Raw genomic sequence first — 15,721 nt, forward strand, 5'->3', positions numbered from 1 at the left:
ACGAACCGACTGTATGACGATCCAACCGAAAATCTATACTGCCTCTATAGCACCCTTCGATGTGGCACGTGAATAATGACATATATTTCATGAATTCAAATTTAATCAAAAAGATAGTTAAAACTGATCAAACTGATGATGAATACCTATACATAAACAAATAGGGCTGGATCATCGGTCGATAAGGAAAACAAAGTTTTGGCCCCTACTCTCCCTCTCAACACACACACACACACACACACACACACACACTCACACTCACACGGCACACACACACACACAAAGGAAAGAAAAAGGTAAAAAAAAAAAACCTACCTCGATTAAAAGGGTGGTGTTTTGATGATTATCGTATCTTTGAAAATATTTGATTCAGCTTGAACTTTATCATCGACTATCGTGTCTAATAGTCCCAGTATTATACTAAACATTAAGCACCTGTCACACCTTTCCGGGCAAGCCTTGAGTGTGATTTGCGGAGAGCAATTTTGCTACACGGAGATCCCCGCACATGGCCCGCACATGAAAGTACCTAGCACGTATCTCGCCCGTAGTCACCTGGAGGTGCGCACGCAAATCCTTTTTACCCGCAGCCATGTGCCATGTTGCATGTGTCTCATACACTTGCTGGACGCGTGCTACTTAAACTTGCGGATATTCTGTGTGACCTGCGTGTCAGGGACGTGGGGCTGACAGCTCAGTGAAGGAATTCCTCTGAAGGAATATTTATTTGGCAGAGGTCCCAGAGAATGTCATAATCCTGGCCGCATCCGGCTCTCAATTATTAACCAGCAGAAAAGTAACTGACCCTCAACATAGGCACGCGGGTGAACTGCCTGTGACTTGTGGCAGCTACGGGCCTCCTACTGGTGTTCTGCGTGGACCTCTGCTGGCAATCCCCGCGAGTCACCCGGAAAAAGTTTTGAGCATGCTAAAAACTAGGCTGCGGGTAAATCGGACTTGCGTGCGCAACTACAGGCGGCTGCGTGCTAGATTGTGCAGGCCATCTGCGGGGACCTCCAGGTAGCAAAAATTGTTCCCCGCAAGTCACAAGCAATAAATTCTAGGCTTGCCCTGGAAGGTGTGACGGGTCCTTGAGCATGCTCAAACTTTCAAACTTGTTCCGGGTAAGTCGCGGGGATTGCCCGCAGATGTCCACGCAGAACACCAGTAGAAGGGCCGTGGCGGTAGCACCTCACAGGCAACTCCCTCGCTAGCCCGTAACTAGAACGTGCGTAGAATGTAAGTAGCACACGTCCAGCAGATAAGACGCACGCGAAACTCGCCCAAATCCTTGTCCGCCTGGCGCAGAAAATTACCCTGCGTGCCGAAAAATCCATACACGCAACAAGCCCGCGTAGCTTGCCCAGAAAGGTGTGACAGGGTCTTCACATTTCCGCCCTTCACAAAGAAGTTATCCTCCTGAAAACAGTGATGGTAATGTTAGTATAATCATTATATGCGTTGGCCGAAACTGTATGGTGATGGTATACAAAGAGGACTTGCGTTGCTTATTTTGATAAAGAAATAATTAGGAGCCGTTTGCTTCTTTTCTTTTACCAATCCTTGTTTGGGTTCCGTTTGTTTTTATTTTTTGTTTGTTTATTTTTGCATCATAGGAAAGGGAATGAGCAAACATGTAGATGAAAACATGATAATTTCTGGAATCTTTCTGTGAATAATTTCAGGTTTCGACACTTAGCCTGGATGATATATAAGATACTGTACAAGAAATCACTTTTGATATACGTAGAAGAGAATGATGATGGTATCTATATAACGACATCACAATTCTCAGCCCGTTACAGAATTTTGGGTATGCACTACCAAATTCTTTGGTATATTTATACAAATTCTTTCTTTGCGATAGAATGCTATATATATCAAGAAAATAAAATAAAACTTGTGTATACCCTTTACATCAAATTATCACTGAGTCTTGTTGTTGTTTTTTTGAGGAGATAATTATTGTAAAAGCCTAACTACAAACATGGTTTTAAAATATTTTCATGGGGGAAGCACCTTAAATCCTGAATGGGAGGGAGCCAATTTTGCAGATGTGTGTTGCGAGTATAAACAATGTATCACAATCCAGTGAAAACAGAAACTACCCATAACTCCTCCAAATATTTTCGTATGATTTTACTTTTATTATCAGAAGTCGAATTGTGTATGATGCATTAATCATCAAGAAATAGTTTGAGCTGGTTTGCAGAAAAAAAAAAGATAAATAAATAAATACATTAAAAGAAAAATCAGACATCGGTGATGCATCCCATTCTACAATTAACGTACACAACGGGTAATATTTCGACATAACTATTTTGTTTTCACTCGTGTAATTCAAAAACGAAGCTACTTTTTGGATAAAGTCCATCGGACGCATTGAGAGTCTGTGGCCTCCGGGGCTCCCCTCATGATTATTGTCCCGAAGGCTCGTCAGCTGTTCATGAATCCGAATACGAAATAGACTCTTTAGGCCCTGTCACACATTTGCGGGCAAACCTTGCGTGTGACTTGCGAAGAACAATTTTTTTTTTTCTACCCGGAGGTCCCCGCAGAAGTCCCGCACATGACAGTACCTAGCACGCATATCTCCCGTAGTTACCCGGAGTTGTGCACGCAAGTCCTATTCACCCGCAGCCAAGTTTAGGCCCTGTACCGCTATGTCACACCTTTCCGGGCAAGCTATAGGCGGGCTGGTTGCGTGTGGGGATTTTTCAACACGCAGGACATTTTTTTTTTTGTTTTGTTTTGTTTTTTTAAGCGGACACTGAGATTTGGGCGAGTTTCGCATGCGTATTACTTACGCGCATTCCGTGTGACCTGCGTGTCAGGCGCATGGGTGGCAAGTGAGGGCTGAAGGAATCCCTTTGCGGAATTTGATATGGCAGAAGTCCCACAAAATGTCATTATCTTGGCCGCAGCCGACTCTCAACTAATCAGCAGAAAGGCAGTAACTGACCCTCAGCATGCATGCAGTTTCTCGTACGGCTCGCTCCAAGCCCGCAGAACTGATCAGCTACACGGGTATTGGCAGTTTCGACACCGTTCCTTGCCAGTAAAACGAGTATTATGCTCGTAGAATGCCCTCTACGAGCAATCCCCGCGACTCACCCGGAAAAAAAAAATGGTCATGCTCGATCAAAACTTGACTGCGGGTAAATCGGACTTGCGTGCGCAACTACGGGCGAGATACGCGCTAGGTACTGTCAGGTGCGGGCCAACTGCTGGGAGGTCCAGGTCAACCCGCAAAGCTACCCCAGAGACGGTGTGACAAGTCCTTCAGCATGCTCAAAACTCGTTCCGGGTGAGTCGCGGGGGTTTGCAGCAAAAAGGTACCCGCAGAACACCCATTGCAGGAGGCCCTTAGCGGCAGCACCTACTTCGCAGGTACTTCGCAGTCCCGGCCATGTCGCTCGTAACTGAAAACGGATCGGTTTCGAAGCTCTCACGCAGAAAATTCTCCTGCGTGCTGGAAAATCCCTGCTCGCGACAAGTCCGCGTCGCTGACTAGGAAAGGTGTGACAGGGTCTTTCATTTTGAAGGTTCGTTAATCCGAAAATGAAATGAGATTCGTTTCTCCGAAGGTTCATTATTCCGAAGGAATTCGTTAATTCGGAAATGAACAAAAGTTCTTCATTTCTAAGGTTCATTGATCCAAAAATGACACAAGGTTCGTTATTCCGAAAGTTCGTTAATCCGAAAATAAAGTAAGGTTTGTTAATACCGAAAATGAACTAAAGTTCGTAATTCCTATAAAGTGAAATAAGGAAACTTCATCTCATTACAAGGCGTTGTGATTATAAAAAAAAAAAAGTTGTTACGCAATGACAATTGAATGAAAACACGCTCACAAACACACCCACACACAATCCCATACACGCACAAGTATGAATATAAGCACACAGTTCGTCTATAAGTTTGTGTATCGTGTGTGTTTACACACGATACACAAACTTATTGACGAACTGGAATATGGATGAAGAAATATTTTTCTCCGACCTCCCCCTTCGTATGCCACCTTTCCTCCTTTTCTATCTACATCATCATCAGGATGAGCCATGGAAACAATTATATTCAGAGGCACTCCAAATAAAAACAAAAACAAAACAAAACAAAACATGCGTGTAGGCTTACTGATTAATCCCCTATGAACGGATCCTGCGTGCCCCCGTGGTCATGAGAGGTCAGCCCCTTCCCACCCTCATAACTAAACTTGTCCCCACCCCCCCCCCCTTCGAAACTACGGCATGATCTTGCCCCAGCAACTCTGTTCTCTATTACGATAGTGTTCAATTCAGGTAATTTGAAATATACATTCTATGAAACTCAAATACTAATATTGTGATGCCGAAACAGTCCTATTTTGCATGTAAAACTTTAAATAATCTTTATGTTTATTAAAGAGCTATTAGTGACATCAAAAGTTTCACAAAAGAAATCATGGCGTTAGCGTAAATCCCTTAATGTGTTCAGAGAAGTGTTCTTTTTAAATTTGTGAATATCTATAAACTTTGTTTTTTCCGAGGATTTTTTTTTTAACTATTTGGTGACTTGTTCAGTGGATGTCGTTTATTGTGTATCATTGTACATGCATGTGTTTGCAATTTCACTGTGTTAGGCAGTAAAGCACTGTCTTGGCTGAAAAACAGGTGTCCAGCTGAATGCAGGCTTTCAAAGGGGATGGCTAGTAACTGATCAGTGGGAATCAGTGGAATTGGTGCATGGGATTCATTTAAGAGTACATTATATATCTACAGGGCGATCGTTAACGATCGCCCCGTCACTGTACAGGCATGCTAACCTGGAAACATTAGACTGCACATTACTTGGATATGAGACTATTCCGAAGCATAATTTTCACACAATAGAGATATAATATACTCTTATATGAATCCCACAAGGATTGGAACAATCATCCCCCAGCATTCCCATTGATCAGTTACTAGCCATCCCCTTTAACCTGTGTATAGGTGAATAAAATAAACTCAACCCAACCTTCATTTGTCTTTCAAAGAAGTTGTCATTAGTATAAGTCATGTCAACAACACACAGAAAACATTTACACTAGTTAAAGATAATTTCGATTCATCTTTTTGACCTGCAATTCCATTTAGAAATAAATATTAAACAGATTTCTGGGCATATCAGAGCTCACTTGTGAGGTTATGACATCATATCTTATCTAATTTTGCATGATTGTGAACAATTTTATTGGGATTCCAGATGTGATATCCATAATTTCTACTTCTACCACTTTTTCTGTTCCTTCCTCCTCCTTCTCGTCCTCTTACATTCTTTTATGCTTTCTCTTATCTCATCCTCCTGGGGTCTCTGCCATGCATGCTTGAACGCACACTGGCGCTCGATGGCACCGAGTACGTCCTATTTCTTTCTGACTCCTAGATGATGCGAGTCGAAGACTTTGCCTTTCATTCATTAAACAGTGATGAGTTCTTTGAAATGTTCAGTAATAACACGGAAACACAGGCAAATAATGACCCCTCTAGTAAAGATTATCAGTTACCTTTTAATTTTTATGAGGATAGTGTTAATTTTTGTCAGAATAACAATGAACAATATCCAAGTTCAGAATATTTCACTATTAACAATATCAAATCTTTCGTTGAAGGTAATGATTGTGACAATAATTTGTCTTTAATGCATCTGAATATAAGGAGTCTGAATCATAATTTTGATAATTTTCGCTTATTTATGGATGGCACTCATGGATCCTTTTTTAATGTAATAGGTCTTAGTGAAACATGGACCACTCATGGATCTACTCCTATGTTCTCACTCCCAGGTTATGATTTCATACATAATAGTAGAAATCAGAGAATGGGCGGAGGCGTTGCCTTATATGTAAAACAAAATCTGGATTATGTTATTCATGATGAATTGAACTGTATGAGTGAAATTGTTGAATCACTTGTTATTGAAATTAAGGTCCCTAATTTAAAGAATATAATTGTGTCAGTATTATATAGACCTCCTCATTCAAATATCTATGATTTTTTTGATTACGTACAATCCTTATTATCAAACCCAACTTTTAATAATAAAGATTGTTTTATTATGGGAGATTTTAATGTTGATTTATCAAAGTTTCAGACTTTAAACAATGCCCAAAATTTTCTGGATATAATGACTTCCTCGTCTTTTTTACCGCTTATAACAAAACCAACTCGTGTTACCAATCATTCTGCAACACTTATCGACAATATATTTTGTAACATCAGCCCTTTACCTGTCTCTGGAATTATTTTATCAGATTTAACTGACCATTATCCCATCTTCACTTATATACCCCTTAACCGTAGAATTTCTTTAAAGCCTCCTATGGTAAGTTTCCGGAAAATAACACCTGACAATATAATTAGGTTACAAGACGAGCTAAACAGAGTGGACTGGACTGATGTATATGATAAAGAGGATCCAACTGAAGCTTATGATTTGTTTATGCAAACGCTAATTTCCATTTTGGATAAACATGTTCCCATTGTTAGAAAAAAATGTAACAATTACAAAAGATATCCTAGGCTGCCTTGGATATCTAAATCTTTGTTGCGATCGATTAACCGTAAAAATAATTTGTATTATGTCGATAAACTTAAACGCACTCAGCAATCTCATTATAAATATACTTCATATAAGAATGTTCTCACGCAAGTAATACGATAAGAGAAACGTAAATATTTTATTAATCAGTTATTTTTGTTTAAACATGATATTCAAAATACGTGGAAAATTATTAATACAGCTATTAATAAAAATACGGAGAAACCGCGTATTACCACAATCAAACATAACAATTTGATTATCGATGATGCTACATCCATTTCAAATATTTTTAATCAGTATTTTTCACAAATTGGCAATAATCTTGCTCACAATGTTCCGGATAGTCAAAAGAATTTTTTTGATTTTTTACAAACTCGTAATCCTAACTCACTGTTTTTTGTTCCTTTAGAGAGAAATGAATTGTTAGATATTGTTCAGAATTTGAAAAACAAGAAAAGTGCCGGGTATGACAGTATTGATAATGTTCTTTTGAAAAATATTATCAATTCTATTGTTGATCCATTAGTACACGTCTTTAATTTGTCTTTGTGTAACGGAGTTGTCCCTGAGGATATGAAAATTTCTAAAGTAATTCCTATTTATAAAAAAGGGGATAGGGAAGATGTTTGCAATTATCGACCTATATCTTTGTTGACTTCTATTTCGAAATTACTTGAAAAAGTTGTTCATTTTAGATTATTGAAGTTTTTGGATATTCATAAAATAATTTCTGATTATCAGTTTGGTTTCCGGCAAAACCACAACACCTCCCACGCAATACTTACCTTTTTAGATAAAGTTTCAAAAGCTATTGATCAATTTCATCATACAATCGGCGTTTTCCTGGACTACTCCAAGGCCTTTGATACCATTGACCACAATATACTTTTTTTATAAATTATCATATTATGGTATCCGAGGAAAGGCCTTGGAGTGGTTTAGAAGTTACCTTTCTAACCGTAAGCAATTTGTCTATGTTAATGGGCATACATCTGTCATGCAAAATGTTAATTGTGGAGTTCCTCAAGGAAGTTTGCTTGGACCTCTTTTATTCATCTTTTACATTAATGACATGCCGAATTCATCAAGTGTTCTTTCCTTTCTATTATTTGCTGATGATTCTAATGTCTTTTTGTCACATTCTGATCCTAATATGTTAATTGATGTTTTAAATGTTGAATTGGATAAATTACTTCAATGGATAAGAGCAAATAAATTGTCCATAAATATCAAAAAAACTAAATGTATGATTTTTAGTAACTCTTTAGAAAATGTACCTAGAAATGTATATCTGAATGATACAGTTATCGAAGAAGTTTCTTCAATTAAATTCCTAGGTTTGATTATTGACCGTAAACTTACTTGGAATTTACATATTGATTCCATAAGCCGTATCATTTCAAGAAATATAGGTGTTATAAATAAAGTTAAATTTTGTTTACCTAAAAATGTTCTATTAATGTTATATTCATCTCTGATTTTACCTTATTTGAACTATGGTATACTCGCCTGGGGAAACACACATTCTTCTCATTTGGAAAGATTACTTTTGTTACAGAAAAAAGCTCTTCGCATTATTTGCAATGAATCGTGGAGAAGTCATACTGATGTGTTATTCCATGAAAACAAAATCTTAAAAGTTAAGGATTTGTATTTGTTACACCTAGGACAATTTATGTACAAACTTACCAATAATTCTCTCCCATTTGTGTTTGAGTCCATGTTCACTAAAAATAGATCTGTTCATTTTTATCCTACCCGGCAATCCAACTCATTTCATTTGCCATTAACTAGGACTATGTTTGCTAAATCCATGTTTTCTTTTACTGGCCCCAAATTTTGGAACACTCTCGATAATAGTATGAAACAAGTTCTAAGTTTAAACACATTCACATTTAAACTGAAGAAGTTGTTCATAAATTCTTATATAGTTGAATGAGTTATATTTAAATTAGCCTTAATTCTGAGCTCTCTTTTATATTCGTTATATTCACTCTTTTCTTTTATCTATTCCTTTCCTACATTATGTACATATACCTCGGTGATCCACCGCATCATGTGCCTCGCGTGTGCTGTTATAGACCCTTCATCTCTTCTCCTTTCTCGCCTTTCCCTGTCCTCTTGTCTCTTTCTGTTTCTTCTTTCAAAATAATTTCCTCTTTTCCTCTTTTTCCTTTACTGTGTTTTGTCTTTTTCTCTCTATCTTTCTCTTTACAAGAGAGGTTGCTTGTGTTTGTTTGTCCGTCTGTTTGTTTGTTTGTTTATATGTATAGGTCTGTATGTGTTCTACACCGATATATTATGTCTAGCTAATTGCTTTTTGATGTTATTTAGTCTTTTTGTCCACGAGGAGACTGCAAAATACAAGCTTAGCTTTTTAGCATGTCTCCTCCATTTCCTGCAACTTTAATTTCAATTTTCATTGTTTACTTTGCTTTTGTGATGCGTAGTATTGTCAACTTCACGTATTTTTCTTTGTTACCACATTGCATTGATGTTGTGTTATTTTGTGTATGAAAATGTTGTTGGAAATGAAATAAAATGAAATGAAATGAAATGAAATGAAATAACTATATGTTTGACATGAATACGACTTTCTGCATATGTGTTATATTCCACTTTTCTCTTCATTACAGCCATGACTAATTTCATCATTAAAATTCTGCTCCCATGCAGCCAAGAATGCGACAAATCTACACAAAATGTGCCTCCTCCATTGCCAAAAACACCAGACTGGTGTTAATCATTGTAACTATGCTTTATTGGACTCAACTCTACAACTTAGAGGGATTCTGTTCAAGTAATGTAGGAGCCACGAAACTGGGGGATGGGGAGGAGGAGGAGGACTACCACCCCCACACTTTTGGTTCCCCCTCCCCCCCCCCCAAAAAAAAAAAAAATAAAAAAATAAAAAAAAATCTTTAAACTCCCGACTATGAACTCGTTGGGAGACTCTTCCCATCAAAGGGGGTGGAGGTACTTTGCAACATGATCAACCCTTGACCACCTACCTCAGTCACCCTAAAACATGTTCAGCAGTCCCTGCAATGGTGCTATAACCTGACCCAGAGCACTTAGATATCTTAATTGATATTGTATTACAAGGTGTTCAGGACATGTAGTGATGTAAATGTATTTCTTTGTATAGTCATAATGAATTGCTGTGGTTTTTTTTTTCTTCTAACCTTTTTTTTTTATATGTGAGATGTACAGAAGAGGTGTTTCATAGGGGGGGGGGGGGGAGCACTACAGTCGAAATGTGTGATTAGTGTATATTATGGTAGGGAAGACACAATCTACATCCCTCCAAGAAATCACTGAGTAAATGTTTACAGTTATGTGCATTTTGTGTCAATCACACCATCAGAAATGCCATGTTTGTACATCAACACATAAAGCATTCCTCTTTCTTACTTTGTTGCTGTTTGTCTTGTTTGATGCTTCCCCCACAAAGTGGAGGCATTACGTTTTGGGGTTGTCTGTTAATCCGTCTGTTCATCCGTAGGTCCGTCATCAATTTTGTGGACAGCTTAAAGGGACTGTACAGTACCGGATGAGGTGGGGATTCATGTTTTGAACATTCCTAAGTGAGATAATGAGAAACCTCTTCAGAAATATGAAAGAGCATGTAATTTTAAGAAGGATTCAACGTTTATTTGGTAAAAAGTGGTTTTCAAATGGCTGAGATATCCAAAAAAGTGATAATAATAAAAGCCGACAGGCCACGACTTTTATTAGGATCTCTTTGTTTCACCTTGTTTTTGGATATCTAAGCCATTTCAAAACCGATTTTCATAAAATAAAATTTTGATACCCCTTAGAATTGCATGCTCTTTGACATATCATAGAGTGGTTTTTGAATATCTCGCAAAACGTTAAAAGCTAATTCCTCACCTCAACCAAAACTGTACGCATCCTTTAACTTACGTAAGCACCATTTGAGGTATCCAAATGAATCTTGGCATAATATGTATGCATGGGTGGACGAAGCTGTGTCTATCACAATTCTCCATACATGCATCAACAACAAATTAGGTCAGATGAATATGAGTTTACAGACGCTTCTCCTGGAAATGGAGATCAATTCTGGTTTGGATTCAATGTGACCAAATGTGATGGAAACCCTGTTTGAGAGAGTTTCACATAGGCAGCAATGTGTTTATTATCTTCACATAGTAAAGGACATTGAAATGGTTAAATGAATGCAACCAGACAGTCATTATATCACCTGTCCCACATAAAAGTATGTTTATTTGTGCATTCCCTGTAGCTCAGGGTACAACTGACACAATGTGATAACAAAAACATTAGTAAGGCAGTCAACAATGACACATGTAGCTGGCATGTGGGAATACATTTAGGGATACAGTAATTCCCCTTGACTAGAGCATTAATTGAACTTCACTAGTTTTCACCACCAAACATGTCCAAAGCACATTCATGTACACAAAATGACAGAGAATTTCTATCAAAACACAATATATCTGTGCTTTGAAAGGAATCACAAATGTTCTTCTGCAATGGTCAAGCTATACAGCCTGTATCAATTGTATCAGTACAATGTACTTCGGCTATCAAAAATGAAAATGATAATTTTAGTGAATATGCATGGCAACTGCATCCTAAAGAATAATCTTTGCTATTTGAGTGAAGTAATCCCTTACACTCATTTGAGAAAAACAAATCTCAGATTAGCTGATGGGCATTCTCCTTTCATTTCTTTTAACTAAAAGAGGACTCTCACCTTTGCATCTCATAAAATCAATGTGTAATGTTTATGAACTACAAGTAAAATACCCATATCCAGTTATCAAATTACAGAAGTTTGATAATAAAAATCAATGGACAATTATCTATAACTCATAAAAGGAACTCTGAGAGAGTCAATACTTCACAAAGAAAAGAAAAAAAAATGTAAAAACTGAAAATGAAGTATTGTTTTACGATATCATGTCCAGATTTTATTTTTTCTTGAGCAAAAGTACAATTCTTCCCATGAGTCAAACAGACAAAGCCATACTATCCACAGCTTGCAAATACATTACTCTGATATTCCATTCAGACGGCTTTGAAAAGGGGTGTGTATAATACAAGGTAAAAACGGAGAATCGCCAGCAATATTCTTGCACCTTCACTTTGCTTGATATCTACATAAGAAGAGTTTGATTGCAAAACAACTTAACTCCATTCTCATTAAATTGAGATATTTGCAAACAAAAGTGCTTGAAAAAACAAAGAAAATAATAAGAAGATATGGGATATTTGTAATCAGAACTTCAAGAATATTCTTTGTTATGTTACAAGTGAGGCATCACTGGAGTGATTTTATTTTGCTCTACATTATATGATGACGGACTTACTTTAAAATGTTTAAAAATGGCACTTAGCTCATTTTGCGATGAAACTCTTCATGTGTTTTGGAACTGGTACGATGGTAATGACTGTAATGTTGCATAACTTGTTCTTTTGGTTGGCAGACTGCTTTGATTTACACAAATGATCAGAGAAAAGAGAAAATTCTCAGAGTCGTTAAAGTAACAATGTCCTCCAGTTGTTGATCCCTGTAAAGCCTGATTCTTGATGGGTTACATATCTGTTTCCATGGTAACCATCTCAAAAGAACCTTAACTCCCCTAGAATAGCAAGTATAATTACACTGTCTATTATGGGAAACATGAAAGGTGACACTAAGGCCACTTAGCTTGACTGCTATGATAATCAAAGGTGCATAGTCCCGGTAGTTGATGATATTGCCGATGACTGTTAGCACTGATACGAAGATTACCGAAGCTGAGCTGTCATCAAGAGTAAAGTGCGTAGGTGTTGCTAAGTAACGTTGCCTTTGTTGTCTTCTCTGCGCATCGCGCAGTCTGTAGTAATGTCAGGGTGCGTGCATATGTGCTTCTTATTATGACATCACAAAAGAAGTTTGCTAAAGCTGTCATCCCCCTCAGCCGAATCATGAGCCGAACTGTGATCGGACCACTGACTGCAGTGAATCGGACCTCTTCGGACTCGGGGAAGTGAGCCACAGCGTAAGCGCCAAAGAGGAGTCGATGGCATAGGTCTCTATAGGAAACTTGCGCCGTGCGCCCGCATACGCATTTGACTAAAACACCGGGACCATGCACCTTTAAATATGCTTTCTAAATTAGCCACTCTTCTCATGAATGTCATAAATTAAGAGAAGCACAAAGCAGCACATGGTGTTTAGAGATACTCTTACACTGAATACTGTCATAAAATTGTAATATTCTGTGTTAAATAATGTTACGCTGCTATACAGCTTACCTGTGAACCTACAAACCCTAATATGGCACTGTCTGTGACATCACAATTATGCAGCCTATCACTGAGTACAGGTCAGGGAGATGGTGTTCTGTCAGCTACACTGTAACAGGAAAGATGTGAGGACAAGGCGCTCCTTGAACCAAATGGATGCATCAGCATGTAGAGCAAATTGTGACAAGACACGGTTTGGGTGTGTCCCAGGAAATGCAGGCAGTCAGTTCTTTGTATGTAATGTATCTATCATTGGTTTGTGTTTGCCAGTAACAGAGTCCAAAGCATCTGACTGGTGCCTGAAATCAGTGCATTAACAATAATGTTCCTGGTCTGTCCTCATTTGCGGGCGAGTAGAGTTGTGAGAATACAGATATTGTGAGCTAACCCATTGCACTGCATAAGGTGTCTGTCAATACTGTATGAGCTGAAATTTTCGTGGTGGTTTTATTTTCGTGAATTTCGCGAATCGCCTTTGAACCACGAAAATAACAACACGCGAAAATAACAACGTGCGAACAGATAAGCACAGTTAGACCTCGCAACCGCGAAATGAACAACACGTGAAAATGTTCTCCTAGTAGCAATTCGCGAAAATATCTGTAAGCGAAAATTTCAGCTCGTACAGTAATGCAGACAAATTGATCAGATAGACTGACGTGAAAGATAAGTATGAAATCACACTGTACCACAATGCAACATCAATGCTCTGTATGCTTGGATGATATATACTACAGTGCACTCCTGTTATACCGAAGTCATTGAGACTGGCACTTTCCTCTCGTCATATTCAAATTTCATTATAATCGAACAGTAAAGTATAGAAAGATATACATGATAATTTTTGTACCTGAATTTTTACTTTGTTGTAACAAGAATTTCATTATAACCGTGTTCAGTATAACAAATCAGCCCTAACAAATTGCAATTTGACAACAATAATTGATATCTCCACTTGTTGAGCGCAGATACTTATACATGTACACATGTGGTTGGACTGGCATCATAACATACATGCTCGCCATTAGCAATTTTCTATAATCATCTTTTCTACAACATCAAACTAAACCAAAACATCCCATTAATTATCACTGCTAACCTGTAGGAAAAGTCAAATCAGCAGTTTATACACATAGTGCTCTGCAGATTCTTTGAAGTTCATCACATATGTACGCCACATCTCATATTTGGATTCCTCAGATATTGGTCTACATCTTCATATATATATGTCAAAATGTAAAAGTCAACCCTTACAAAGTTTGAAATCCACTGCCATCAACAAAAAACAGCAATAACAAACCCAAATATAGATATGCATTTAGTAAATGCAGCAATATTAGCACAACACAACAGTGAAAGTTTGGAAAAATCACACAATATGTTCAAAAGTTATAAATCTTTTAAGTCTTGGTGCATCCATTGCTGGATGAGAAGACTAAGTACTACAGTGTATGCGTTGTCATATAGAAAATTACATGAAGAAAATATACAGGGAATTCCATAAAACTACTTTTTTTTTTTACAACAGTACACATTCCTCTGACTTGTTACTGAGGGTAATAATATTCCCCCTGCTTTCTGAAAGAGGCAAGTCAGGAGCTCTTTCATAAATGGTGGAAAAGTGGAAATATGTGAATTTTCTTTATATTTCCTTTACATCACTGTTGATACATGATGTTAGAAAATATTGTAGTCTTCTCATCCAGCAGTGGCTGCACCAGGGCCGGTATTCCACAAACTAGATAAGCATGCTTAAGTCAGAAAATCTAAGCAATTTTGCTTATTTTGTGGCTAAGACAAAATTCTTAGCCAAAGTTCGTATTCCACCAAAATTGGCTAAGAATTTGTCTTAGCATTTGGCTAAGGATTTTGCTAAGAATTCTGCCTTAGCTAAGACAGATTTCGGCTTGCTTGCTAAGCATATTTTGTTTAAAAATGTGCTGTCGGTATTCCATAACGACATTTGTCTAAGAAATTTACCCTAAGTTTAAGACAGCTATGAGCTGTCTTAACTTGGGTTCCAGTAAGAAAATTTCATGGGTGTAGCATTAACAATGTAGGAAAGAGGGCGGCTTGAGCTTATGATTTTTCACCTAATTGGTAAATAAACAAGTTCATCAGTAATGTACAAGCTTGTATAATGAAATGAGTTTAGAGTTTGACGAAGCGTCTCGTGTGCGTCTAGTCGGACAACAGTGTACAGTAGAAACTCGGTGGGGAATGGGGGGGGTGTTGTGTTGCCCTCTCGACCTCATTCTCAGCGCGCATTTAGCGGCGGAGGAGTGCGCAGCTAGAGGAACGCGCATAGCCTGGATGAATAAAATCTACGTTTAGCAGAACCCTTAGTTTGTGTACTATGTACGCCATCGTCTTTACAGTGTAGTGAAGCTACATGTATGCCCTAGTACGTGCGGCGATCACAATTTGTGCATCGAGTCAGGCGAACTGTTCCAGCGTCCTCTCCGGCTCTATCGTATCGGTGAGTACGGAATATGAGTAACGCGTTGTTAGGCGTTAGGGTGTAAACATAAGTACTCGCTTTGATTTTGATTCCTGTGATTTTATGATGTTCACTCGGTGTCCTACTTGAAATTTGGCGTGATGTGCTTGCGTTGTGAGTCTCACTCACAAATGTCCGCAACTTGGCCGAAAAGATCCAAAACAACACGTAACTGTACTGTTAGGTCTACTACTAGTATAGATCACTAAGTAGGCCATTTACTGACATTTAGCGTTGCACAGAGGCACTGTGAGACCTAAAGTAATATGAAGACGTTGCTCCTATTCTAAAGCCTCTAAAATTGTTAATTACTGCTCACATCTTTTTCTATGGGTGGCTAGGGTCGTTGCGATTTTTGCTTAAACACATAAAATA

Source organism: Diadema setosum, chromosome 4, assembly GCF_964275005.1.
Source record: "Diadema setosum chromosome 4, eeDiaSeto1, whole genome shotgun sequence".
In the NCBI taxonomy this organism is placed as follows: Eukaryota; Metazoa; Echinodermata; class Echinoidea; order Diadematoida; family Diadematidae; genus Diadema; species Diadema setosum.